The sequence below is a fragment of the Lepisosteus platostomus genome, chromosome 15 (assembly GCF_059453375.1).
Source record: "Lepisosteus platostomus isolate fLepPlt1 chromosome 15, fLepPlt1.hap1, whole genome shotgun sequence".
NCBI classification, from domain to species: domain Eukaryota; kingdom Metazoa; phylum Chordata; class Actinopteri; order Semionotiformes; family Lepisosteidae; genus Lepisosteus; species Lepisosteus platostomus.
The window spans coordinates 7692449-7716960 of NC_142625.1; the positions used below are offsets into that span (position 1 = coordinate 7692449).

Here is a 24512-nt window from a genome sequence, read left to right on the forward strand (position 1 = left end):
GAAAGGGGCCCGCCTGCAGGGACGGGGACGGACACGCACGCAAGCAAGCAAGCAAGCAAGCAAGCAAGCAAGCAAGCCACGCCTGCCTCCCTGGGAAAAGGCTGAAAAACCTAAGTTTTTTGGAGGGAAAACGCACGGGAGCCGAAAGGGGGCCGGCCTGCTTGCCCAGAGAGTCGAGACGCGGGAAAGCGCACAGAGGGAGCACGGGAACCGAGAGGGCGAGAGAGAGACAGAACACAGAGACACACAGATGGGGGACGAGGGACGAGACCCGAGAAGAAGGAGCTCCAGTCCACTTCGCTTGCTTGCTCGCTCGCTCGCTAGCTAGCTAGCTACCTAGCTACCTACGTCTGTCTTTTCACCGCTGAGAGAAGGTGGTGCACCGCTCCCGGAGGCGCTGCAATACCGGGCCGATGCGTGGAGAGGACGGAGCAAGCTCCTGATCCAGCTCCCTGTTCCAAAAATCCGTTTAATATGTGGTCCCCCGATGGGGGACGTATCAGATATTAAACTGATAAGAACAGATACTACACTTGATCTTAGCCAAAAGGCCGAGAAGCGATGCCCACAAAGGCGCGGACCGACGCGCGGGCGTTCCGCTGGCGCACAGTGGCGCAGGCCGACTCCTCTGGAGCCCGGGACCCGCGCAGCTGCCGGCCTCCCTGCAGCCAGAGGCCTGCCGCGGGACTCTGCTCCCCCTCTCTCTTGCCTGCCCGCCTGCCTTCCTGCCAGTCCCGGGCGGGGGCCCTGCTCTTTGATCTTCTGTCAACGGCCCGACAACGACCGCAGCCGCAGGGGGCGCCAGCCGCCCGGCCTCCTTAGCTTAGGCCCCTCCCACCGGCAGCAGCTGCGCCCAACCGGCTGCAAGCCAAAGCCGAGCGCCAGCACCTGCGGGCAGAGGCAAGGGGCAGCTCTCTCTCGGGAGGGAGGGAGGGACGGGGACGCGCGCGCACACACGCCTGCCTGCCTGCCTGCCGAAAAAAAAGAAAGAAAAGGTGGATATACTAAGTTTTTTGGAGGGAAAACGCCCAGCTGTCGAAAGGGGCCCGCCTGCAGGGACGGGGACGGACACGCACGCAAGCAAGCAAGCAAGCAAGCAAGCAAGCAAGCAAGCCACGCCTGCCTCCCTGGGAAAAGGCTGAAAAACCTAAGTTTTTGGAGGGAAAACGCACGGGAGCCGAAAAGGGGGCCGGCCTGCTTGCCCAGAGAGTCGAGACGCGGGAAAGCGCACAGAGGGAGCACGGGAACCGAGAGGGCGAGAGAGAGACAGAACACAGAGACACACAGATGGGGGACGAGGGACGAGACCCGAGAAGAAGGAGCTCCAGTCCACTTCGCTTGCTTGCTCGCTCGCTCGCTAGCTAGCTAGCTACCTAGCTACCTACGTCTGTCTTTTCACCGCTGAGAGAAGGTGGTGCACCGCTCCCGGAGGCGCTGCAATACCGGGCCGATGCGTGGAGAGGACGGAGCAAGCTCCTGATCCAGCTCCCTGTTCCAAAAATCCGTTAATATGTGGTCCCCCGATGGGGGACGTATCAGATATTAAACTGATAAGAACAGATACTACACTTGATCTTAGCCAAAAGGCCGAGAAGCGATGCCCACAAAGGCGCGGACCGACGCGCGGGCGTTCCGCTGGCGCACAGTGGCGCAGGCCGACTCCTCTGGAGCCCGGGACCCGCGCAGCTGCCGGCCTCCCTGCAGCCAGAGGCCTGCCGCGGGACTCTGCTCCCCCTCTCTCTTGCCTGCCCGCCTGCCTTCCTGCCAGTCCCGGGCGGGGGGCCCTGCTCTTTGATCTTCTGTCAACGGCCCGACAACGACCGCAGCCGCAGGGGGCGCCAGCCGCCCGGCCTCCTTAGCTTAGGCCCCTCCCACCGGCAGCAGCTGCGCCCAACCGGCTGCAAGCCAAAGCCGAGCGCCAGCACCTGCGGGCAGAGGCAAGGGGCAGCTCTCTCTCGGGAGGGAGGGAGGGACGGGGACGCGCGCGCACACACGCCTGCCTGCCTGCCTGCCGAAAAAAAAGAAAGAAAAGGTGGATATACTAAGTTTTTGAGGGAAAACGCCCAGCTGTCGAAAGGGGCCCGCCTGCAGGGACGGGGACGGACACGCACGCAAGCAAGCAAGCAAGCAAGCAAGCAAGCAAGCAAGCCACGCCTGCCTCCCTGGGAAAAGGCTGAAAAACCTAAGTTTTTTGGAGGGAAAACGCACGGGAGCCGAAAAGGGGGCCGGCCTGCTTGCCCAGAGAGTCGAGACGCGGGAAAGCGCACAGAGGGAGCACGGGAACCGAGAGGGCGAGAGAGAGACAGAACACAGAGACACACAGATGGGGGACGAGGGACGAGACCCGAGAAGAAGGAGCTCCAGTCCACTTCGCTTGCTTGCTCGCTCGCTCGCTAGCTAGCTAGCTACCTAGCTACCTACGTCTGTCTTTTCACCGCTGAGAGAAGGTGGTGCACCGCTCCCGGAGGCGCTGCAATACCGGGCCGATGCGTGGAGAGGACGGAGCAAGCTCCTGATCCAGCTCCCTGTTCCAAAAATCCGTTTAATATGTGGTCCCCCGATGGGGGACGTATCAGATATTAAACTGATAAGAACAGATACTACACTTGATCTTAGCCAAAAGGCCGAGAAGCGATGCCCACAAAGGCGCGGACCGACGCGCGGGCGTTCCGCTGGCGCACAGTGGCGCAGGCCGACTCCTCTGGAGCCCGGGACCCGCGCAGCTGCCGGCCTCCCTGCAGCCAGAGGCCTGCCGCGGGACTCTGCTCCCCCTCTCTCTTGCCTGCCCGCCTGCCTTCCTGCCAGTCCCGGGCGGGGGCCCTGCTCTTTGATCTTCTGTCAACGGCCCGACAACGACCGCAGCCGCAGGGGGCGCCAGCCGCCCGGCCTCCTTAGCTTAGGCCCCTCCCACCGGCAGCAGCTGCGCCCAACCGGCTGCAAGCCAAAGCCGAGCGCCAGCACCTGCGGGCAGAGGCAAGGGGCAGCTCTCTCTCGGGAGGGAGGGAGGGACGGGGACGCGCGCGCACACACGCCTGCCTGCCTGCCTGCCGAAAAAAAAGAAAGAAAAGGTGGATATACTAAGTTTTTTGGAGGAAAACGCCCAGCTGTCGAAAGGGGCCCGCCTGCAGGGACGGGGACGGACACGCACGCAAGCAAGCAAGCAAGCAAGCAAGCAAGCAAGCAAGCCACGCCTGCCTCCCTGGGAAAAGGCTGAAAAACCTAAGTTTTTTGGAGGGAAAACGCACGGGAGCCGAAAAGGGGGCCGGCCTGCTTGCCCAGAGAGTCGAGACGCGGGAAAGCGCACAGAGGGAGCACGGGAACCGAGAGGGCGAGAGAGAGACAGAACACAGAGACACACAGATGGGGGACGAGGGACGAGACCCGAGAAGAAGGAGCTCCAGTCCACTTCGCTTGCTTGCTCGCTCGCTCGCTAGCTAGCTAGCTACCTAGCTACCTACGTCTGTCTTTTCACCGCTGAGAGAAGGTGGTGCACCGCTCCCGGAGGCGCTGCAATACCGGGGCCGATGCGTGGAGAGGACGGAGCAAGCTCCTGATCCAGCTCCTGTTCCAAAAATCCGTTTAATATGTGGTCCCCCGATGGGGGACGTATCAGATATTAAACTGATAAGAACAGATACTACACTTGATCTTAGCCAAAAGGCCGAGAAGCGATGCCCACAAAGGCGCGGACCGACGCGCGGGCGTTCCGCTGGCGCACAGTGGCGCAGGCCGACTCCTCTGGAGCCCGGGACCCGCGCAGCTGCCGGCCTCCCTGCAGCCAGAGGCCTGCCGCGGGACTCTGCTCCCCCTCTCTCTTGCCTGCCCGCCTGCCTTCCTGCCAGTCCCGGGCGGGGGCCCTGCTCTTTGATCTTCTGTCAACGGCCCGACAACGACCGCAGCCGCAGGGGGCGCCAGCCGCCCGGCCTCCTTAGCTTAGGCCCCTCCCACCGGCAGCAGCTGCGCCCAACCGGCTGCAAGCCAAAGCCGAGCGCCAGCACCTGCGGGCAGAGGCAAGGGGCAGCTCTCTCTCGGGAGGGAGGGAGGGACGGGGACGCGCGCGCACACACGCCTGCCTGCCTGCCTGCCGAAAAAAAGAAAGAAAAGGTGGATATACTAAGTTTTTTGGAGGGAAAACGCCCAGCTGTCGAAAGGGGCCCGCCTGCAGGGACGGGGACGGACACGCACGCAAGCAAGCAAGCAAGCAAGCAAGCAAGCAAGCAAGCCACGCCTGCCTCCCTGGGAAAAGGCTGAAAAACCTAAGTTTTTTGGAGGGAAAACGCACGGGAGCCGAAAAGGGGGCCGGCCTGCTTGCCCAGAGAGTCGAGACGCGGGAAAGCGCACAGAGGGAGCACGGGAACCGAGAGGGCGAGAGAGAGACAGAACACAGAGACACACAGATGGGGGACGAGGGACGAGACCCGAGAAGAAGGAGCTCCAGTCCACTTCGCTTGCTTGCTCGCTCGCTCGCTAGCTAGCTAGCTACCTAGCTACCTACGTCTGTCTTTTCACCGCTGAGAGAAGGTGGTGCACCGCTCCCGGAGGCGCTGCAATACCGGGCCGATGCGTGGAGAGGACGGAGCAAGCTCCTGATCCAGCTCCCTGTTCCAAAAATCCGTTTAATATGTGGTCCCCCGATGGGGGACGTATCAGATATTAAACTGATAAGAACAGATACTACACTTGATCTTAGCCAAAAGGCCGAGAAGCGATGCCCACAAAGGCGCGGACCGACGCGCGGGCGTTCCGCTGGCGCACAGTGGCGCAGGCCGACTCCTCTGGAGCCCGGGACCCGCGCAGCTGCCGGCCTCCCTGCAGCCAGAGGCCTGCCGCGGGACTCTGCTCCCCCTCTCTCTTGCCTGCCCGCCTGCCTTCCTGCCAGTCCCGGGCGGGGGCCCTGCTCTTTGATCTTCTGTCAACGGCCCGACAACGACCGCAGCCGCAGGGGGCGCCAGCCGCCCGGCCTCCTTAGCTTAGGCCCCTCCACCGGCAGCAGCTGCGCCCAACCGGCTGCAAGCCAAAGCCGAGCGCCAGCACCTGCGGGCAGAGGCAAGGGGCAGCTCTCTCTCGGGAGGGAGGGAGGGACGGGGACGCGCGCGCACACACGCCTGCCTGCCTGCCTGCCGAAAAAAAAGAAAGAAAAGGTGGATATACTAAGTTTTTTGGAGGGAAAACGCCCAGCTGTCGAAAGGGGCCCGCCTGCAGGGACGGGGACGGACACGCACGCAAGCAAGCAAGCAAGCAAGCAAGCAAGCAAGCAAGCCACGCCTGCCTCCCTGGGAAAAGGCTGAAAAACCTAAGTTTTTTGGAGGGAAAACGCACGGGAGCCGAAAAGGGGGCCGGCCTGCTTGCCCAGAGAGTCGAGACGCGGGAAAGCGCACAGAGGGAGCACGGGAACCGAGAGGGCGAGAGAGAGACAGAACACAGAGACACACAGATGGGGGACGAGGGACGAGACCCGAGAAGAAGGAGCTCCAGTCCACTTCGCTTGCTTGCTCGCTCGCTCGCTAGCTAGCTAGCTACCTAGCTACCTACGTCTGTCTTTTCACCGCTGAGAGAAGGTGGTGCACCGCTCCCGGAGGCGCTGCAATACCGGGCCGATGCGTGGAGAGGACGGAGCAAGCTCCTGATCCAGCTCCCTGTTCCAAAAATCCGTTTAATATGTGGTCCCCCGATGGGGGACGTATCAGATATTAAACTGATAAGAACAGATACTACACTTGATCTTAGCCAAAAGGCCGAGAAGCGATGCCCACAAAGGCGCGGACCGACGCGCGGGCGTTCCGCTGGCGCACAGTGGCGCAGGCCGACTCCTCTGGAGCCCGGGACCCGCGCAGCTGCCGGCCTCCCTGCAGCCAGAGGCCTGCCGCGGGACTCTGCTCCCCCTCTCTCTTGCCTGCCCGCCTGCCTTCCTGCCAGTCCCGGGCGGGGGCCCTGCTCTTTGATCTTCTGTCAACGGCCCGACAACGACCGCAGCCGCAGGGGGCGCCAGCCGCCCGGCCTCCTTAGCTTAGGCCCCTCCCACCGGCAGCAGCTGCGCCCAACCGGCTGCAAGCCAAAGCCGAGCGCCAGCACCTGCGGGCAGAGGCAAGGGGCAGCTCTCTCTCGGGAGGGAGGGAGGGACGGGGACGCGCGCGCACACACGCCTGCCTGCCTGCCTGCCGAAAAAAAAGAAAGAAAAGGTGGATATACTAAGTTTTTTGGAGGGAAAACGCCCAGCTGTCGAAAGGGGCCCGCCTGCAGGGACGGGGACGGACACGCACGCAAGCAAGCAAGCAAGCAAGCAAGCAAGCAAGCAAGCCACGCCTGCCTCCCTGGGAAAAGGCTGAAAAACCTAAGTTTTTTGGAGGGAAAACGCACGGGAGCCGAAAAGGGGGCCGGCCTGCTTGCCCAGAGAGTCGAGACGCGGGAAAGCGCACAGAGGGAGCACGGGAACCGAGAGGGCGAGAGAGAGACAGAACACAGAGACACACAGATGGGGGACGAGGGACGAGACCCGAGAAGAAGGAGCTCCAGTCCACTTCGCTTGCTTGCTCGCTCGCTCGCTAGCTAGCTAGCTACCTAGCTACCTACGTCTGTCTTTTCACCGCTGAGAGAAGGTGGTGCACCGCTCCCGGAGGCGCTGCAATACCGGGCCGATGCGTGGAGAGGACGGAGCAAGCTCCTGATCCAGCTCCCTGTTCCAAAAATCCGTTTAATATGTGGTCCCCCGATGGGGGACGTATCAGATATTAAACTGATAAGAACAGATACTACACTTGATCTTAGCCAAAAGGCCGAGAAGCGATGCCCACAAAGGCGCGGACCGACGCGCGGGCGTTCCGCTGGCGCACAGTGGCGCAGGCCGACTCCTCTGGAGCCCGGGACCCGCGCAGCTGCCGGCCTCCCTGCAGCCAGAGGCCTGCCGCGGGACTCTGCTCCCCCTCTCTCTTGCCTGCCCGCCTGCCTTCCTGCCAGTCCCGGGCGGGGGCCCTGCTCTTTGATCTTCTGTCAACGGCCCGACAACGACCGCAGCCGCAGGGGGCGCCAGCCGCCCGGCCTCCTTAGCTTAGGCCCCTCCCACCGGCAGCAGCTGCGCCCAACCGGCTGCAAGCCAAAGCCGAGCGCCAGCACCTGCGGGCAGAGGCAAGGGGCAGCTCTCTCTCGGGAGGGAGGGAGGGACGGGGACGCGCGCGCACACACGCCTGCCTGCCTGCCTGCCGAAAAAAAAGAAAGAAAAGGTGGATATACTAAGTTTTTTGGAGGGAAAACGCCCAGCTGTCGAAAGGGGCCCGCCTGCAGGGACGGGGACGGACACGCACGCAAGCAAGCAAGCAAGCAAGCAAGCAAGCAAGCAAGCCACGCCTGCCTCCCTGGGAAAAGGCTGAAAAACCTAAGTTTTTTGGAGGGAAAACGCACGGGAGCCGAAAAGGGGGCCGGCCCTGCTTGCCCAGAGAGTCGAGACGCGGGAAAGCGCACAGAGGGAGCACGGGAACCGAGAGGGCGAGAGAGAGACAGAACACAGAGACACACAGATGGGGGACGAGGGACGAGACCCGAGAAGAAGGAGCTCCAGTCCACTTCGCTTGCTTGCTCGCTCGCTCGCTAGCTAGCTAGCTACCTAGCTACCTACGTCTGTCTTTTCACCGCTGAGAGAAGGTGGTGCACCGCTCCCGGAGGCGCTGCAATACCGGGCCGATGCGTGGAGAGGACGGAGCAAGCTCCTGATCCAGCTCCCTGTTCCAAAAATCCGTTTAATATGTGGTCCCCCGATGGGGGACGTATCAGATATTAAACTGATAAGAACAGATACTACACTTGATCTTAGCCAAAAGGCCGAGAAGCGATGCCCACAAAGGCGCGGACCGACGCGCGGGCGTTCCGCTGGCGCACAGTGGCGCAGGCCGACTCCTCTGGAGCCCGGGACCCGCGCAGCTGCCGGCCTCCCTGCAGCCAGAGGCCTGCCGCGGGACTCTGCTCCCCCTCTCTCTTGCCTGCCCGCCTGCCTTCCTGCCAGTCCCGGGCGGGGGCCCTGCTCTTTGATCTTCTGTCAACGGCCCGACAACGACCGCAGCCGCAGGGGGCGCCAGCCGCCCGGCCTCCTTAGCTTAGGCCCCTCCCACCGGCAGCAGCTGCGCCCAACCGGCTGCAAGCCAAAGCCGAGCGCCAGCACCTGCGGGCAGAGGCAAGGGGCAGCTCTCTCTCGGGAGGGAGGGAGGGACGGGGACGCGCGCGCACACACGCCTGCCTGCCTGCCTGCCGAAAAAAAAGAAAGAAAAGGTGGATATACTAAGTTTTTTGGAGGGAAAACGCCCAGCTGTCGAAAGGGGCCCGCCTGCAGGGACGGGGACGGACACGCACGCAAGCAAGCAAGCAAGCAAGCAAGCAAGCAAGCAAGCCACGCCTGCCTCCCTGGGAAAAGGCTGAAAAACCTAAGTTTTTTGGAGGGAAAACGCACGGGAGCCGAAAAGGGGGCCGGCCTGCTTGCCCAGAGAGTCGAGACGCGGGAAAGCGCACAGAGGGAGCACGGGAACCGAGAGGGCGAGAGAGAGACAGAACACAGAGACACACAGATGGGGGACGAGGGACGAGACCCGAGAAGAAGGAGCTCCAGTCCACTTCGCTTGCTTGCTCGCTCGCTCGCTAGCTAGCTAGCTACCTAGCTACCTACGTCTGTCTTTTCACCGCTGAGAGAAGGTGGTGCACCGCTCCCGGAGGCGCTGCAATACCGGGCCGATGCGTGGAGAGGACGGAGCAAGCTCCTGATCCAGCTCCCTGTTCCAAAAATCCGTTTAATATGTGGTCCCCCGATGGGGGACGTATCAGATATTAAACTGATAAGAACAGATACTACACTTGATCTTAGCCAAAAGGCCGAGAAGCGATGCCCACAAAGGCGCGGACCGACGCGCGGGCGTTCCGCTGGCGCACAGTGGCGCAGGCCGACTCCTCTGGAGCCCGGGACCCGCGCAGCTGCCGGCCTCCCTGCAGCCAGAGGCCTGCCGCGGGACTCTGCTCCCCCTCTCTCTTGCCTGCCCGCCTGCCTTCCTGCCAGTCCCGGGCGGGGGCCCTGCTCTTTGATCTTCTGTCAACGGCCCGACAACGACCGCAGCCGCAGGGGGCGCCAGCCGCCCGGCCTCCTTAGCTTAGGCCCCTCCCACCGGCAGCAGCTGCGCCCAACCGGCTGCAAGCCAAAGCCGAGCGCCAGCACCTGCGGGCAGAGGCAAGGGGCAGCTCTCTCTCGGGAGGGAGGGAGGGACGGGGACGCGCGCGCACACACGCCTGCCTGCCTGCCTGCCGAAAAAAAAGAAAGAAAAGGTGGATATACTAAGTTTTTTGGAGGGAAAACGCCCAGCTGTCGAAAGGGGCCCGCCTGCAGGGACGGGGACGGACACGCACGCAAGCAAGCAAGCAAGCAAGCAAGCAAGCAAGCAAGCCACGCCTGCCTCCCTGGGAAAAGGCTGAAAAACCTAAGTTTTTTGGAGGGAAAACGCACGGGAGCCGAAAAGGGGGCCGGCCTGCTTGCCCAGAGAGTCGAGACGCGGGAAAGCGCACAGAGGGAGCACGGGAACCGAGAGGGCGAGAGAGAGACAGAACACAGAGACACACAGATGGGGGACGAGGGACGAGACCCGAGAAGAAGGAGCTCCAGTCCACTTCGCTTGCTTGCTCGCTCGCTCGCTAGCTAGCTAGCTACCTAGCTACCTACGTCTGTCTTTTCACCGCTGAGAGAAGGTGGTGCACCGCTCCCGGAGGCGCTGCAATACCGGGCCGATGCGTGGAGAGGACGGAGCAAGCTCCTGATCCAGCTCCCTGTTCCAAAAATCCGTTTAATATGTGGTCCCCCGATGGGGGACGTATCAGATATTAAACTGATAAGAACAGATACTACACTTGATCTTAGCCAAAAGGCCGAGAAGCGATGCCCACAAAGGCGCGGACCGACGCGCGGGCGTTCCGCTGGCGCACAGTGGCGCAGGCCGACTCCTCTGGAGCCCGGGACCCGCGCAGCTGCCGGCCTCCCTGCAGCCAGAGGCCTGCCGCGGGACTCTGCTCCCCCTCTCTCTTGCCTGCCCGCCTGCCTTCCTGCCAGTCCCGGGCGGGGGCCCTGCTCTTTGATCTTCTGTCAACGGCCCGACAACGACCGCAGCCGCAGGGGGCGCCAGCCGCCCGGCCTCCTTAGCTTAGGCCCCTCCCACCGGCAGCAGCTGCGCCCAACCGGCTGCAAGCCAAAGCCGAGCGCCAGCACCTGCGGGCAGAGGCAAGGGGCAGCTCTCTCTCGGGAGGGAGGGAGGGACGGGGACGCGCGCGCACACACGCCTGCCTGCCTGCCTGCCGAAAAAAAAGAAAGAAAAGGTGGATATACTAAGTTTTTTGGAGGGAAAACGCCCAGCTGTCGAAAGGGGCCCGCCTGCAGGGACGGGGACGGACACGCACGCAAGCAAGCAAGCAAGCAAGCAAGCAAGCAAGCAAGCCACGCCTGCCTCCCTGGGAAAAGGCTGAAAAACCTAAGTTTTTTGGAGGGAAAACGCACGGGAGCCGAAAAGGGGGCCGGCCTGCTTGCCCAGAGAGTCGAGACGCGGGAAAGCGCACAGAGGGAGCACGGGAACCGAGAGGGCGAGAGAGAGACAGAACACAGAGACACACAGATGGGGGACGAGGGACGAGACCCGAGAAGAAGGAGCTCCAGTCCACTTCGCTTGCTTGCTCGCTCGCTCGCTAGCTAGCTAGCTACCTAGCTACCTACGTCTGTCTTTTCACCGCTGAGAGAAGGTGGTGCACCGCTCCCGGAGGCGCTGCAATACCGGGCCGATGCGTGGAGAGGACGGAGCAAGCTCCTGATCCAGCTCCCTGTTCCAAAAATCCGTTTAATATGTGGTCCCCCGATGGGGGACGTATCAGATATTAAACTGATAAGAACAGATACTACACTTGATCTTAGCCAAAAGGCCGAGAAGCGATGCCCACAAAGGCGCGGACCGACGCGCGGGCGTTCCGCTGGCGCACAGTGGCGCAGGCCGACTCCTCTGGAGCCCGGGACCCGCGCAGCTGCCGGCCTCCCTGCAGCCAGAGGCCTGCCGCGGGACTCTGCTCCCCCTCTCTCTTGCCTGCCCGCCTGCCTTCCTGCCAGTCCCGGGCGGGGGCCCTGCTCTTTGATCTTCTGTCAACGGCCCGACAACGACCGCAGCCGCAGGGGGCGCCAGCCGCCCGGCCTCCTTAGCTTAGGCCCCTCCCACCGGCAGCAGCTGCGCCCAACCGGCTGCAAGCCAAAGCCGAGCGCCAGCACCTGCGGGCAGAGGCAAGGGGCAGCTCTCTCTCGGGAGGGAGGGAGGGACGGGGACGCGCGCGCACACACGCCTGCCTGCCTGCCTGCCGAAAAAAAAGAAAGAAAAGGTGGATATACTAAGTTTTTTGGAGGGAAAACGCCCAGCTGTCGAAAGGGGCCCGCCTGCAGGGACGGGGACGGACACGCACGCAAGCAAGCAAGCAAGCAAGCAAGCAAGCAAGCAAGCCACGCCTGCCTCCCTGGGAAAAGGCTGAAAAACCTAAGTTTTTTGGAGGGAAAACGCACGGGAGCCGAAAAGGGGGCCGGCCTGCTTGCCCAGAGAGTCGAGACGCGGGAAAGCGCACAGAGGGAGCACGGGAACCGAGAGGGCGAGAGAGAGACAGAACACAGAGACACACAGATGGGGGACGAGGGACGAGACCCGAGAAGAAGGAGCTCCAGTCCACTTCGCTTGCTTGCTCGCTCGCTCGCTAGCTAGCTAGCTACCTAGCTACCTACGTCTGTCTTTTCACCGCTGAGAGAAGGTGGTGCACCGCTCCCGGAGGCGCTGCAATACCGGGCCGATGCGTGGAGAGGACGGAGCAAGCTCCTGATCCAGCTCCCTGTTCCAAAAATCCGTTTAATATGTGGTCCCCCGATGGGGGACGTATCAGATATTAAACTGATAAGAACAGATACTACACTTGATCTTAGCCAAAAGGCCGAGAAGCGATGCCCACAAAGGCGCGGACCGACGCGCGGGCGTTCCGCTGGCGCACAGTGGCGCAGGCCGACTCCTCTGGAGCCCGGGACCCGCGCAGCTGCCGGCCTCCCTGCAGCCAGAGGCCTGCCGCGGGACTCTGCTCCCCCTCTCTCTTGCCTGCCCGCCTGCCTTCCTGCCAGTCCCGGGCGGGGGCCCTGCTCTTTGATCTTCTGTCAACGGCCCGACAACGACCGCAGCCGCAGGGGGCGCCAGCCGCCCGGCCTCCTTAGCTTAGGCCCCTCCCACCGGCAGCAGCTGCGCCCAACCGGCTGCAAGCCAAAGCCGAGCGCCAGCACCTGCGGGCAGAGGCAAGGGGCAGCTCTCTCTCGGGAGGGAGGGAGGGACGGGGACGCGCGCGCACACACGCCTGCCTGCCTGCCTGCCGAAAAAAAAGAAAGAAAAGGTGGATATACTAAGTTTTTTGGAGGGAAAACGCCCAGCTGTCGAAAGGGGCCCGCCTGCAGGGACGGGGACGGACACGCACGCAAGCAAGCAAGCAAGCAAGCAAGCAAGCAAGCAAGCCACGCCTGCCTCCCTGGGAAAAGGCTGAAAAACCTAAGTTTTTTGGAGGGAAAACGCACGGGAGCCGAAAAGGGGGCCGGCCTGCTTGCCCAGAGAGTCGAGACGCGGGAAAGCGCACAGAGGGAGCACGGGAACCGAGAGGGCGAGAGAGAGACAGAACACAGAGACACACAGATGGGGGACGAGGGACGAGACCCGAGAAGAAGGAGCTCCAGTCCACTTCGCTTGCTTGCTCGCTCGCTCGCTAGCTAGCTAGCTACCTAGCTACCTACGTCTGTCTTTTCACCGCTGAGAGAAGGTGGTGCACCGCTCCCGGAGGCGCTGCAATACCGGGCCGATGCGTGGAGAGGACGGAGCAAGCTCCTGATCCAGCTCCCTGTTCCAAAAATCCGTTTAATATGTGGTCCCCCGATGGGGGACGTATCAGATATTAAACTGATAAGAACAGATACTACACTTGATCTTAGCCAAAAGGCCGAGAAGCGATGCCCACAAAGGCGCGGACCGACGCGCGGGCGTTCCGCTGGCGCACAGTGGCGCAGGCCGACTCCTCTGGAGCCCGGGACCCGCGCAGCTGCCGGCCTCCCTGCAGCCAGAGGCCTGCCGCGGGACTCTGCTCCCCCTCTCTCTTGCCTGCCCGCCTGCCTTCCTGCCAGTCCCGGGCGGGGGCCCTGCTCTTTGATCTTCTGTCAACGGCCCGACAACGACCGCAGCCGCAGGGGGCGCCAGCCGCCCGGCCTCCTTAGCTTAGGCCCCTCCCACCGGCAGCAGCTGCGCCCAACCGGCTGCAAGCCAAAGCCGAGCGCCAGCACCTGCGGGCAGAGGCAAGGGGCAGCTCTCTCTCGGGAGGGAGGGAGGGACGGGGACGCGCGCGCACACACGCCTGCCTGCCTGCCTGCCGAAAAAAAAGAAAGAAAAGGTGGATATACTAAGTTTTTTGGAGGGAAAACGCCCAGCTGTCGAAAGGGGCCCGCCTGCAGGGACGGGGACGGACACGCACGCAAGCAAGCAAGCAAGCAAGCAAGCAAGCAAGCAAGCCACGCCTGCCTCCCTGGGAAAAGGCTGAAAAACCTAAGTTTTTTGGAGGGAAAACGCACGGGAGCCGAAAAGGGGGCCGGCCTGCTTGCCCAGAGAGTCGAGACGCGGGAAAGCGCACAGAGGGAGCACGGGAACCGAGAGGGCGAGAGAGAGACAGAACACAGAGACACACAGATGGGGGACGAGGGACGAGACCCGAGAAGAAGGAGCTCCAGTCCACTTCGCTTGCTTGCTCGCTCGCTCGCTAGCTAGCTAGCTACCTAGCTACCTACGTCTGTCTTTTCACCGCTGAGAGAAGGTGGTGCACCGCTCCCGGAGGCGCTGCAATACCGGGCCGATGCGTGGAGAGGACGGAGCAAGCTCCTGATCCAGCTCCCTGTTCCAAAAATCCGTTTAATATGTGGTCCCCCGATGGGGGACGTATCAGATATTAAACTGATAAGAACAGATACTACACTTGATCTTAGCCAAAAGGCCGAGAAGCGATGCCCACAAAGGCGCGGACCGACGCGCGGGCGTTCCGCTGGCGCACAGTGGCGCAGGCCGACTCCTCTGGAGCCCGGGACCCGCGCAGCTGCCGGCCTCCCTGCAGCCAGAGGCCTGCCGCGGGACTCTGCTCCCCCTCTCTCTTGCCTGCCCGCCTGCCTTCCTGCCAGTCCCGGGCGGGGGCCCTGCTCTTTGATCTTCTGTCAACGGCCCGACAACGACCGCAGCCGCAGGGGGCGCCAGCCGCCCGGCCTCCTTAGCTTAGGCCCCTCCCACCGGCAGCAGCTGCGCCCAACCGGCTGCAAGCCAAAGCCGAGCGCCAGCACCTGCGGGCAGAGGCAAGGGGCAGCTCTCTCTCGGGAGGGAGGGAGGGACGGGGACGCGCGCGCACACACGCCTGCCTGCCTGCCTGCCGAAAAAAAAGAAAGAAAAGGTGGATATACTAAGTTTTTTGGAGGGAAAACGCCCAGCTGTCGAAAGGGGCCCGCCTGCAGGGACGGGGACGGACACGCACGCAAGCAAGCAAGCAAGCAAGCAAGCAAGCAAGCAAGCCACGCCTGCCTCCCTGGGAAAAGGCTGAAAAACCTAAGTTTTTTGGAGGGAAAACGCACGGGAGCCGAAAAGGGGGCCGGCCTGCTTGCCCAGAGAGTCGAGACGCGGGAAAGCGCACAGAGGGAGCACGGGAACCGAGAGGGCGAGAGAGAGACAGAACACAGAGACACACAGATGGGGGACGAGGGACGAGACCCGAGAAGAAGGAGCTCCAGTCCACTTCGCTTGCTTGCTCGCTCGCTCGCTAGCTAGCTAGCTACCTAGCTACCTACGTCTGTCTTTTCACCGCTGAGAGAAGGTGGTGCACCGCTCCCGGAGGCGCTGCAATACCGGGCCGATGCGTGGAGAGGACGGAGCAAGCTCCTGATCCAGCTCCCTGTTCCAAAAATCCGTTTAATATGTGGTCCCCCGATGGGGGACGTATCAGATATTAAACTGATAAGAACAGATACTACACTTGATCTTAGCCAAAAGGCCGAGAAGCGATGCCCACAAAGGCGCGGACCGACGCGCGGGCGTTCCGCTGGCGCACAGTGGCGCAGGCCGACTCCTCTGGAGCCCGGGACCCGCGCAGCTGCCGGCCTCCCTGCAGCCAGAGGCCTGCCGCGGGACTCTGCTCCCCCTCTCTCTTGCCTGCCCGCCTGCCTTCCTGCCAGTCCCGGGCGGGGGCCCTGCTCTTTGATCTTCTGTCAACGGCCCGACAACGACCGCAGCCGCAGGGGGCGCCAGCCGCCCGGCCTCCTTAGCTTAGGCCCCTCCCACCGGCAGCAGCTGCGCCCAACCGGCTGCAAGCCAAAGCCGAGCGCCAGCACCTGCGGGCAGAGGCAAGGGGCAGCTCTCTCTCGGGAGGGAGGGAGGGACGGGGACGCGCGCGCACACACGCCTGCCTGCCTGCCTGCCGAAAAAAAAGAAAGAAAAGGTGGATATACTAAGTTTTTTGGAGGGAAAACGCCCAGCTGTCGAAAGGGGCCCGCCTGCAGGGACGGGGACGGACACGCACGCAAGCAAGCAAGCAAGCAAGCAAGCAAGCAAGCAAGCCACGCCTGCCTCCCTGGGAAAAGGCTGAAAAACCTAAGTTTTTTGGAGGGAAAACGCACGGGAGCCGAAAAGGGGGCCGGCCTGCTTGCCCAGAGAGTCGAGACGCGGGAAAGCGCACAGAGGGAGCACGGGAACCGAGAGGGCGAGAGAGAGACAGAACACAGAGACACACAGATGGGGGACGAGGGACGAGACCCGAGAAGAAGGAGCTCCAGTCCACTTCGCTTGCTTGCTCGCTCGCTCGCTAGCTAGCTAGCTACCTAGCTACCTACGTCTGTCTTTTCACCGCTGAGAGAAGGTGGTGCACCGCTCCCGGAGGCGCTGCAATACCGGGCCGATGCGTGGAGAGGACGGAGCAAGCTCCTGATCCAGCTCCCTGTTCCAAAAATCCGTTTAATATGTGGTCCCCCGATGGGGGACGTATCAGATATTAAACTGATAAGAACAGATACTACACTTGATCTTAGCCAAAAGGCCGAGAAGCGATGCCCACAAAGGCGCGGACCGACGCGCGGGCGTTCCGCTGGCGCACAGTGGCGCAGGCCGACTCCTCTGGAGCCCGGGACCCGCGCAGCTGCCGGCCTCCCTGCAGCCAGAGGCCTGCCGCGGGACTCTGCTCCCCCTCTCTCTTGCCTGCCCGCCTGCCTTCCTGCCAGTCCCGGGCGGGGGCCCTGCTCTTTGATCTTCTGTCAACGGCCCGACAACGACCGCAGCCGCAGGGGGCGCCAGCCGCCCGGCCTCCTTAGCTTAGGCCCCTCCCACCGGCAGCAGCTGCGCCCAACCGGCTGCAAGCCAAAGCCGAGCGCCAGCACCTGCGGGCAGAGGCAAGGGGCAGCTCTCTCTCGGGAGGGAGGGAGGGACGGGGACGCGCGCGCACACACGCCTGCCTGCCTGCCTGCCGAAAAAAAAGAAAGAAAAGGTGGATATACTAAGTTTTTTGGAGGGAAAACGCCCAGCTGTCGAAAGGGGCCCGCCTGCAGGGACGGGGACGGACACGCACGCAAGCAAGCAAGCAAGCAAGCAAGCAAGCAAGCAAGCCACGCCTGCCTCCCTGGGAAAAGGCTGAAAAACCTAAGTTTTTTGGAGGGAAAACGCACGGGAGCCGAAAAGGGGGCCGGCCTGCTTGCCCAGAGAGTCGAGACGCGGGAAAGCGCACAGAGGGAGCACGGGAACCGAGAGGGCGAGAGAGAGACAGAACACAGAGACACACAGATGGGGGACGAGGGACGAGACCCGAGAAGAAGGAGCTCCAGTCCACTTCGCTTGCTTGCTCGCTCGCTCGCTAGCTAGCTAGCTACCTAGCTACCTACGTCTGTCTTTTCACCGCTGAGAGAAGGTGGTGCACCGCTCCCGGAGGCGCTGCAATACCGGGCCGATGCGTGGAGAGGACGGAGCAAGCTCCTGATCCAGCTCCCTGTTCCAAAAATCCGTTTAATATGTGGTCCCCCGATGGGGGACGTATCAGATATTAAACTGATAAGAACAGATACTACACTTGATCTTAGCCAAAAGGCCGAGAAGCGATGCCCACAAAGGCGCGGACCGACGCGCGGGCGTTCCGCTGGCGCACAGTGGCGCAGGCCGACTCCTCTGGAGCCCGGGACCCGCGCAGCTGCCGGCCTCCCTGCAGCCAGAGGCCTGCCGCGGGACTCTGCTCCCCCTCTCTCTTGCCTGCCCGCCTGCCTTCCTGCCAGTCCCGGGCGGGGGCCCTGCTCTTTGATCTTCTGTCAACGGCCCGACAACGACCGCAGCCGCAGGGGGCGCCAGCCGCCCGGCCTCCTTAGCTTAGGCCCCTCCCACCGGCAGCAGCTGCGCCCAACCGGCTGCAAGCCAAAGCCGAGCGCCAGCACCTGCGGGCAGAGGCAAGGGGCAGCTCTCTCTCGGGAGGGAGGGAGGGACGGGGACGCGCGCGCACACACGCCTGCCTGCCTGCCTGCCGAAAAAAAAGAAAGAAAAGGTGGATATACTAAGTTTTTTGGAGGGAAAACGCCCAGCTGTCGAAAGGGGCCCGCCTGCAGGGACGGGGACGGACACGCACGCAAGCAAGCAAGCAAGCAAGCAAGCAAGCAAGCAAGCCACGCCTGCCTCCCTGGGAAAAGGCTGAAAAACCTAAGTTTTTTGGAGGGAAAACGCACGGGAGCCGAAAAGGGGGCCGGCCTGCTTGCCCAGAGAGTCGAGACGCGGGAAAGCGCACAGAGGGAGCACGGGAACCGAGAGGGCGAGAGAGAGACAGAACACAGAGACACACAGATGGGGGACGAGGGACGAGACCCGAGAAGAAGGAGCTCCAGTCCACTTCGCTTGCTTGCTCGCTCGCTCGCTAGCTAGCTAGCTACCTAGCTACCTACGTCTGTCTTTTCACCGCTGAGAGAAGGTGGTGCACCGCTCCCGGAGGCGCTGCAATACCGGGCCGATGCGTGGAGAGGACGGAGCAAGCTCCTGATCCAGCTCCCTGTTCCAAAAATCCGTTTAATATGTGGTCCCCCGATGGGGGACGTATCAGATATTAAACTGATAAGAACAGATACTACACTTGATCTTAGCCAAAAGGCCGAGAAGCGATGCCCACAAAGGCGCGGACCGACGCGCGGGCGTTCCGCTGGCGCACAGTGGCGCAGGCCGACTCCTCTGGAGCCCGGGACCCGCGCAGCTGCCGGCCTCCCTGCAGCCAGAGGCCTGCCGCGGGACTCTGCTCCCCCTCTCTCTTGCCTGCCCGCCTGCCTTCCTGCCAGTCCCGGGCGGGGGCCCTGCTCTTTGATCTTCTGTCAACGGCCCGACAACGACCGCAGCCGCAGGGGGCGCCAGCCGCCCGGCCTCCTTAGCTTAGGCCCCTCCCACCGGCAGCAGCTGCGCCCAACCGGCTGCAAGCCAAAGCCGAGCGCCAGCACCTGCGGGCAGAGGCAAGGGGCAGCTCTCTCTCGGGAGGGAGGGAGGGACGGGGACGCGCGCGCACACACGCCTGCCTGCCTGCCTGCCGAAAAAAAAGAAAGAAAAGGTGGATATACTAAGTTTTTTGGAGGGAAAACGCCCAGCTGTCGAAAGGGGCCCGCCTGCAGGGACGGGGACGGACACGCACGCAAGCAAGCAAGCAAGCAAGCAAGCAAGCAAGCAAGCCACGCCTGCCTCCCTGGGAAAAGGCTGAAAAACCTAAGTTTTTTGGAGGGAAAACGCACGGGAGCCGAAAAGGGGGCCGGCCTGCTTGCCCAGAGAGTCGAGACGCGGGAAAGCGCACAGAGGGAGCACGGGAACCGAGAGGGCGAGAGAGAGACAGAACACAGAGACACACAGATGGGGGACGAGGGACGAGACCCGAGAAGAAGGAGCTCCAGTCCACTTCGCTTGCTTGCTCGCTCGCTCGCTAGCTAGCTAGCTACCTAGCTACCTACGTCTGTCTTTTCACCGCTGAGAGAAGGTGGTGCACCGCTCCCGGAGGCGCTGCAATACCGGGCCGATGCGTGGAGAGGACGGAGCAAGCTCCTGATCCAGCTCCCTGTTCCAAAAATCCGTTTAATATGTGGTCCCCCGATGGGGGACGTATCAGATATTAAACTGATAAGAACAGATACTACACTTGATCTTAGCCAAAAGGCCGAGAAGCGATGCCCACAAAGGCGCGGACCGACGCGCGGGCGTTCCGCTGGCGCACAGTGGCGCAGGCCGACTCCTCTGGAGCCCGGGACCCGCGCAGCTGCCGGCCTCCCTGCAGCCAGAGGCCTGCCGCGGGACTCTGCTCCCCCTCTCTCTTGCCTGCCCGCCTGCCTTCCTGCCAGTCCCGGGCGGGGGCCCTGCTCTTTGATCTTCTGTCAACGGCCCGACAACGACCGCAGCCGCAGGGGGCGCCAGCCGCCCGGCCTCCTTAGCTTAGGCCCCTCCCACCGGCAGCAGCTGCGCCCAACCGGCTGCAAGCCAAAGCCGAGCGCCAGCACCTGCGGGCAGAGGCAAGGGGCAGCTCTCTCTCGGGAGGGAGGGAGGGACGGGGACGCGCGCGCACACACGCCTGCCTGCCTGCCTGCCGAAAAAAAAGAAAGAAAAGGTGGATATACTAAGTTTTTTGGAGGGAAAACGCCCAGCTGTCGAAAGGGGCCCGCCTGCAGGGACGGGGACGGACACGCACGCAAGCAAGCAAGCAAGCAAGCAAGCAAGCAAGCAAGCCACGCCTGCCTCCCTGGGAAAAGGCTGAAAAACCTAAGTTTTTTGGAGGGAAAACGCACGGGAGCCGAAAAGGGGGCCGGCCTGCTTGCCCAGAGAGTCGAGACGCGGGAAAGCGCACAGAGGGAGCACGGGAACCGAGAGGGCGAGAGAGAGACAGAACACAGAGACACACAGATGGGGGACGAGGGACGAGACCCGAGAAGAAGGAGCTCCAGTCCACTTCGCTTGCTTGCTCGCTCGCTCGCTAGCTAGCTAGCTACCTAGCTACCTACGTCTGTCTTTTCACCGCTGAGAGAAGGTGGTGCACCGCTCCCGGAGGCGCTGCAATACCGGGCCGATGCGTGGAGAGGACGGAGCAAGCTCCTGATCCAGCTCCCTGTTCCAAAAATCCGTTTAATATGTGGTCCCCCGATGGGGGACGTATCAGATATTAAACTGATAAGAACAGATACTACACTTGATCTTAGCCAAAAGGCCGAGAAGCGATGCCCACAAAGGCGCGGACCGACGCGCGGGCGTTCCGCTGGCGCACAGTGGCGCAGGCCGACTCCTCTGGAGCCCGGGACCCGCGCAGCTGCCGGCCTCCCTGCAGCCAGAGGCCTGCCGCGGGACTCTGCTCCCCCTCTCTCTTGCCTGCCCGCCTGCCTTCCTGCCAGTCCCGGGCGGGGGCCCTGCTCTTTGATCTTCTGTCAACGGCCCGACAACGACCGCAGCCGCAGGGGGCGCCAGCCGCCCGGCCTCCTTAGCTTAGGCCCCTCCCACCGGCAGCAGCTGCGCCCAACCGGCTGCAAGCCAAAGCCGAGCGCCAGCACCTGCGGGCAGAGGCAAGGGGCAGCTCTCTCTCGGGAGGGAGGGAGGGACGGGGACGCGCGCGCACACACGCCTGCCTGCCTGCCTGCCGAAAAAAAAGAAAGAAAAGGTGGATATACTAAGTTTTTTGGAGGGAAAACGCCCAGCTGTCGAAAGGGGCCCGCCTGCAGGGACGGGGACGGACACGCACGCAAGCAAGCAAGCAAGCAAGCAAGCAAGCAAGCAAGCCACGCCTGCCTCCCTGGGAAAAGGCTGAAAAACCTAAGTTTTTTGGAGGGAAAACGCACGGGAGCCGAAAAGGGGGCCGGCCTGCTTGCCCAGAGAGTCGAGACGCGGGAAAGCGCACAGAGGGAGCACGGGAACCGAGAGGGCGAGAGAGAGACAGAACACAGAGACACACAGATGGGGGACGAGGGACGAGACCCGAGAAGAAGGAGCTCCAGTCCACTTCGCTTGCTTGCTCGCTCGCTCGCTAGCTAGCTAGCTACCTAGCTACCTACGTCTGTCTTTTCACCGCTGAGAGAAGGTGGTGCACCGCTCCCGGAGGCGCTGCAATACCGGGCCGATGCGTGGAGAGGACGGAGCAAGCTCCTGATCCAGCTCCCTGTTCCAAAAATCCGTTTAATATGTGGTCCCCCGATGGGGGACGTATCAGATATTAAACTGATAAGAACAGATACTACACTTGATCTTAGCCAAAAGGCCGAGAAGCGATGCCCACAAAGGCGCGGACCGACGCGCGGGCGTTCCGCTGGCGCACAGTGGCGCAGGCCGACTCCTCTGGAGCCCGGGACCCGCGCAGCTGCCGGCCTCCCTGCAGCCAGAGGCCTGCCGCGGGACTCTGCTCCCCCTCTCTCTTGCCTGCCCGCCTGCCTTCCTGCCAGTCCCGGGCGGGGGCCCTGCTCTTTGATCTTCTGTCAACGGCCCGACAACGACCGCAGCCGCAGGGGGCGCCAGCCGCCCGGCCTCCTTAGCTTAGGCCCCTCCCACCGGCAGCAGCTGCGCCCAACCGGCTGCAAGCCAAAGCCGAGCGCCAGCACCTGCGGGCAGAGGCAAGGGGCAGCTCTCTCTCGGGAGGGAGGGAGGGACGGGGACGCGCGCGCACACACGCCTGCCTGCCTGCCTGCCGAAAAAAAAGAAAGAAAAGGTGGATATACTAAGTTTTTTGGAGGGAAAACGCCCAGCTGTCGAAAGGGGCCCGCCTGCAGGGACGGGGACGGACACGCACGCAAGCAAGCAAGCAAGCAAGCAAGCAAGCAAGCAAGCCACGCCTGCCTCCCTGGGAAAAGGCTGAAAAACCTAAGTTTTTTGGAGGGAAAACGCACGGGAGCCGAAAAGGGGGCCGGCCTGCTTGCCCAGAGAGTCGAGACGCGGGAAAGCGCACAGAGGGAGCACGGGAACCGAGAGGGCGAGAGAGAGACAGAACACAGAGACACACAGATGGGGGACGAGGGACGAGACCCGAGAAGAAGGAGCTCCAGTCCACTTCGCTTGCTTGCTCGCTCGCTCGCTAGCTAGCTAGCTACCTAGCTACCTACGTCTGTCTTTTCACCGCTGAGAGAAGGTGGTGCACCGCTCCCGGAGGCGCTGCAATACCGGGCCGATGCGTGGAGAGGACGGAGCAAGCTCCTGATCCAGCTCCCTGTTCCAAAAATCCGTTTAATATGTGGTCCCCCGATGGGGGACGTATCAGATATTAAACTGATAAGAACAGATACTACACTTGATCTTAGCCAAAAGGCCGAGAAGCGATGCCCACAAAGGCGCGGACCGACGCGCGGGCGTTCCGCTGGCGCACAGTGGCGCAGGCCGACTCCTCTGGAGCCCGGGACCCGCGCAGCTGCCGGCCTCCCTGCAGCCAGAGGCCTGCCGCGGGACTCTGCTCCCCCTCTCTCTTGCCTGCCCGCCTGCCTTCCTGCCAGTCCCGGGCGGGGGCCCTGCTCTTTGATCTTCTGTCAACGGCCCGACAACGACCGCAGCCGCAGGGGGCGCCAGCCGCCCGGCCTCCTTAGCTTAGGCCCCTCCCACCGGCAGCAGCTGCGCCCAACCGGCTGCAAGCCAAAGCCGAGCGCCAGCACCTGCGGGCAGAGGCAAGGGGCAGCTCTCTCTCGGGAGGGAGGGAGGGACGGGGACGCGCGCGCACACACGCCTGCCTGCCTGCCTGCCGAAAAAAAAGAAAGAAAAGGTGGATATACTAAGTTTTTTGGAGGGAAAACGCCCAGCTGTCGAAAGGGGCCCGCCTGCAGGGACGGGGACGGACACGCACGCAAGCAAGCAAGCAAGCAAGCAAGCAAGCAAGCAAGCCACGCCTGCCTCCCTGGGAAAAGGCTGAAAAACCTAAGTTTTTTGGAGGGAAAACGCACGGGAGCCGAAAAGGGGGCCGGCCTGCTTGCCCAGAGAGTCGAGACGCGGGAAAGCGCACAGAGGGAGCACGGGAACCGAGAGGGCGAGAGAGAGACAGAACACAGAGACACACAGATGGGGGACGAGGGACGAGACCCGAGAAGAAGGAGCTCCAGTCCACTTCGCTTGCTTGCTCGCTCGCTCGCTAGCTAGCTAGCTACCTAGCTACCTACGTCTGTCTTTTCACCGCTGAGAGAAGGTGGTGCACCGCTCCCGGAGGCGCTGCAATACCGGGCCGATGCGTGGAGAGGACGGAGCAAGCTCCTGATCCAGCTCCCTGTTCCAAAAATCCGTTTAATATGTGGTCCCCCGATGGGGGACGTATCAGATATTAAACTGATAAGAACAGATACTACACTTGATCTTAGCCAAAAGGCCGAGAAGCGATGCCCACAAAGGCGCGGACCGACGCGCGGGCGTTCCGCTGGCGCACAGTGGCGCAGGCCGACTCCTCTGGAGCCCGGGACCCGCGCAGCTGCCGGCCTCCCTGCAGCCAGAGGCCTGCCGCGGGACTCTGCTCCCCCTCTCTCTTGCCTGCCCGCCTGCCTTCCTGCCAGTCCCGGGCGGGGGCCCTGCTCTTTGATCTTCTGTCAACGGCCCGACAACGACCGCAGCCGCAGGGGGCGCCAGCCGCCCGGCCTCCTTAGCTTAGGCCCCTCCCACCGGCAGCAGCTGCGCCCAACCGGCTGCAAGCCAAAGCCGAGCGCCAGCACCTGCGGGCAGAGGCAAGGGGCAGCTCTCTCTCGGGAGGGAGGGAGGGACGGGGACGCGCGCGCACACACGCCTGCCTGCCTGCCTGCCGAAAAAAAAGAAAGAAAAGGTGGATATACTAAGTTTTTTGGAGGGAAAACGCCCAGCTGTCGAAAGGGGCCCGCCTGCAGGGACGGGGACGGACACGCACGCAAGCAAGCAAGCAAGCAAGCAAGCAAGCAAGCAAGCCACGCCTGCCTCCCTGGGAAAAGGCTGAAAAACCTAAGTTTTTTGGAGGGAAAACGCACGGGAGCCGAAAAGGGGGCCGGCCTGCTTGCCCAGAGAGTCGAGACGCGGGAAAGCGCACAGAGGGAGCACGGGAACCGAGAGGGCGAGAGAGAGACAGAACACAGAGACACACAGATGGGGGACGAGGGACGAGACCCGAGAAGAAGGAGCTCCAGTCCACTTCGCTTGCTTGCTCGCTCGCTCGCTAGCTAGCTAGCTACCTAGCTACCTACGTCTGTCTTTTCACCGCTGAGAGAAGGTGGTGCACCGCTCCCGGAGGCGCTGCAATACCGGGCCGATGCGTGGAGAGGACGGAGCAAGCTCCTGATCCAGCTCCCTGTTCCAAAAATCCGTTTAATATGTGGTCCCCCGATGGGGGACGTATCAGATATTAAACTGATAAGAACAGATACTACACTTGATCTTAGCCAAAAGGCCGAGAAGCGATGCCCACAAAGGCGCGGACCGACGCGCGGGCGTTCCGCTGGCGCACAGTGGCGCAGGCCGACTCCTCTGGAGCCCGGGACC

At 62.7% G+C, this 24512-nt stretch overlaps 24 non-coding genes across 24 annotated transcripts; all 24 read right to left on the reverse strand.

Moving 5' to 3' along the window:
- Window positions 1-372: 372 nt before the first annotated feature.
- On the reverse strand, window positions 373-563 carry LOC148647942 (U2 spliceosomal RNA). Its single transcript, XR_015927464.1, has one exon. It is a non-coding gene; the product is annotated as a U2 spliceosomal RNA (small nuclear RNA).
- Window positions 564-1409: 846 nt separating this feature from the next.
- On the reverse strand, window positions 1410-1599 carry LOC148647943 (U2 spliceosomal RNA). Its single transcript, XR_015927503.1, has one exon. It is a non-coding gene; the product is annotated as a U2 spliceosomal RNA (small nuclear RNA).
- An 846-nt stretch (window positions 1600-2445) lies between these two features.
- LOC148647944 (U2 spliceosomal RNA) lies at window positions 2446-2636 on the reverse strand. The gene has a single exon (XR_015927465.1). It is a non-coding gene; the product is annotated as a U2 spliceosomal RNA (small nuclear RNA).
- An 846-nt stretch (window positions 2637-3482) lies between these two features.
- LOC148647945 (U2 spliceosomal RNA) lies at window positions 3483-3673 on the reverse strand. The gene has a single exon (XR_015927504.1). It is a non-coding gene; the product is annotated as a U2 spliceosomal RNA (small nuclear RNA).
- Window positions 3674-4519: 846 nt separating this feature from the next.
- On the reverse strand, window positions 4520-4710 carry LOC148647946 (U2 spliceosomal RNA). Its single transcript, XR_015927466.1, has one exon. It is a non-coding gene; the product is annotated as a U2 spliceosomal RNA (small nuclear RNA).
- Window positions 4711-5556: 846 nt separating this feature from the next.
- LOC148647947 (U2 spliceosomal RNA) lies at window positions 5557-5747 on the reverse strand. The gene has a single exon (XR_015927467.1). It is a non-coding gene; the product is annotated as a U2 spliceosomal RNA (small nuclear RNA).
- An 847-nt stretch (window positions 5748-6594) lies between these two features.
- Window positions 6595-6785, reverse strand: LOC148647948 (U2 spliceosomal RNA). Its single transcript, XR_015927468.1, has one exon. It is a non-coding gene; the product is annotated as a U2 spliceosomal RNA (small nuclear RNA).
- Window positions 6786-7633: 848 nt separating this feature from the next.
- Window positions 7634-7824, reverse strand: LOC148647949 (U2 spliceosomal RNA). Its single transcript, XR_015927469.1, has one exon. It is a non-coding gene; the product is annotated as a U2 spliceosomal RNA (small nuclear RNA).
- Window positions 7825-8671: 847 nt separating this feature from the next.
- On the reverse strand, window positions 8672-8862 carry LOC148647950 (U2 spliceosomal RNA). Its single transcript, XR_015927470.1, has one exon. It is a non-coding gene; the product is annotated as a U2 spliceosomal RNA (small nuclear RNA).
- An 847-nt stretch (window positions 8863-9709) lies between these two features.
- Window positions 9710-9900, reverse strand: LOC148647951 (U2 spliceosomal RNA). Its single transcript, XR_015927471.1, has one exon. It is a non-coding gene; the product is annotated as a U2 spliceosomal RNA (small nuclear RNA).
- An 847-nt stretch (window positions 9901-10747) lies between these two features.
- On the reverse strand, window positions 10748-10938 carry LOC148647952 (U2 spliceosomal RNA). Its single transcript, XR_015927472.1, has one exon. It is a non-coding gene; the product is annotated as a U2 spliceosomal RNA (small nuclear RNA).
- An 847-nt stretch (window positions 10939-11785) lies between these two features.
- Window positions 11786-11976, reverse strand: LOC148647953 (U2 spliceosomal RNA). The gene has a single exon (XR_015927473.1). It is a non-coding gene; the product is annotated as a U2 spliceosomal RNA (small nuclear RNA).
- Window positions 11977-12823: 847 nt separating this feature from the next.
- Window positions 12824-13014, reverse strand: LOC148647954 (U2 spliceosomal RNA). Its single transcript, XR_015927474.1, has one exon. It is a non-coding gene; the product is annotated as a U2 spliceosomal RNA (small nuclear RNA).
- An 847-nt stretch (window positions 13015-13861) lies between these two features.
- Window positions 13862-14052, reverse strand: LOC148647955 (U2 spliceosomal RNA). Its single transcript, XR_015927475.1, has one exon. It is a non-coding gene; the product is annotated as a U2 spliceosomal RNA (small nuclear RNA).
- An 847-nt stretch (window positions 14053-14899) lies between these two features.
- On the reverse strand, window positions 14900-15090 carry LOC148647956 (U2 spliceosomal RNA). The gene has a single exon (XR_015927476.1). It is a non-coding gene; the product is annotated as a U2 spliceosomal RNA (small nuclear RNA).
- An 847-nt stretch (window positions 15091-15937) lies between these two features.
- LOC148647957 (U2 spliceosomal RNA) lies at window positions 15938-16128 on the reverse strand. The gene has a single exon (XR_015927477.1). It is a non-coding gene; the product is annotated as a U2 spliceosomal RNA (small nuclear RNA).
- Window positions 16129-16975: 847 nt separating this feature from the next.
- On the reverse strand, window positions 16976-17166 carry LOC148647958 (U2 spliceosomal RNA). The gene has a single exon (XR_015927478.1). It is a non-coding gene; the product is annotated as a U2 spliceosomal RNA (small nuclear RNA).
- An 847-nt stretch (window positions 17167-18013) lies between these two features.
- LOC148647959 (U2 spliceosomal RNA) lies at window positions 18014-18204 on the reverse strand. The gene has a single exon (XR_015927479.1). It is a non-coding gene; the product is annotated as a U2 spliceosomal RNA (small nuclear RNA).
- Window positions 18205-19051: 847 nt separating this feature from the next.
- LOC148647960 (U2 spliceosomal RNA) lies at window positions 19052-19242 on the reverse strand. Its single transcript, XR_015927480.1, has one exon. It is a non-coding gene; the product is annotated as a U2 spliceosomal RNA (small nuclear RNA).
- Window positions 19243-20089: 847 nt separating this feature from the next.
- Window positions 20090-20280, reverse strand: LOC148647961 (U2 spliceosomal RNA). Its single transcript, XR_015927481.1, has one exon. It is a non-coding gene; the product is annotated as a U2 spliceosomal RNA (small nuclear RNA).
- An 847-nt stretch (window positions 20281-21127) lies between these two features.
- Window positions 21128-21318, reverse strand: LOC148647962 (U2 spliceosomal RNA). Its single transcript, XR_015927482.1, has one exon. It is a non-coding gene; the product is annotated as a U2 spliceosomal RNA (small nuclear RNA).
- Window positions 21319-22165: 847 nt separating this feature from the next.
- On the reverse strand, window positions 22166-22356 carry LOC148647963 (U2 spliceosomal RNA). The gene has a single exon (XR_015927483.1). It is a non-coding gene; the product is annotated as a U2 spliceosomal RNA (small nuclear RNA).
- Window positions 22357-23203: 847 nt separating this feature from the next.
- Window positions 23204-23394, reverse strand: LOC148647964 (U2 spliceosomal RNA). Its single transcript, XR_015927484.1, has one exon. It is a non-coding gene; the product is annotated as a U2 spliceosomal RNA (small nuclear RNA).
- An 847-nt stretch (window positions 23395-24241) lies between these two features.
- On the reverse strand, window positions 24242-24432 carry LOC148647965 (U2 spliceosomal RNA). Its single transcript, XR_015927485.1, has one exon. It is a non-coding gene; the product is annotated as a U2 spliceosomal RNA (small nuclear RNA).
- Between the last annotated feature and the right edge of the window lie 80 nt (window positions 24433-24512).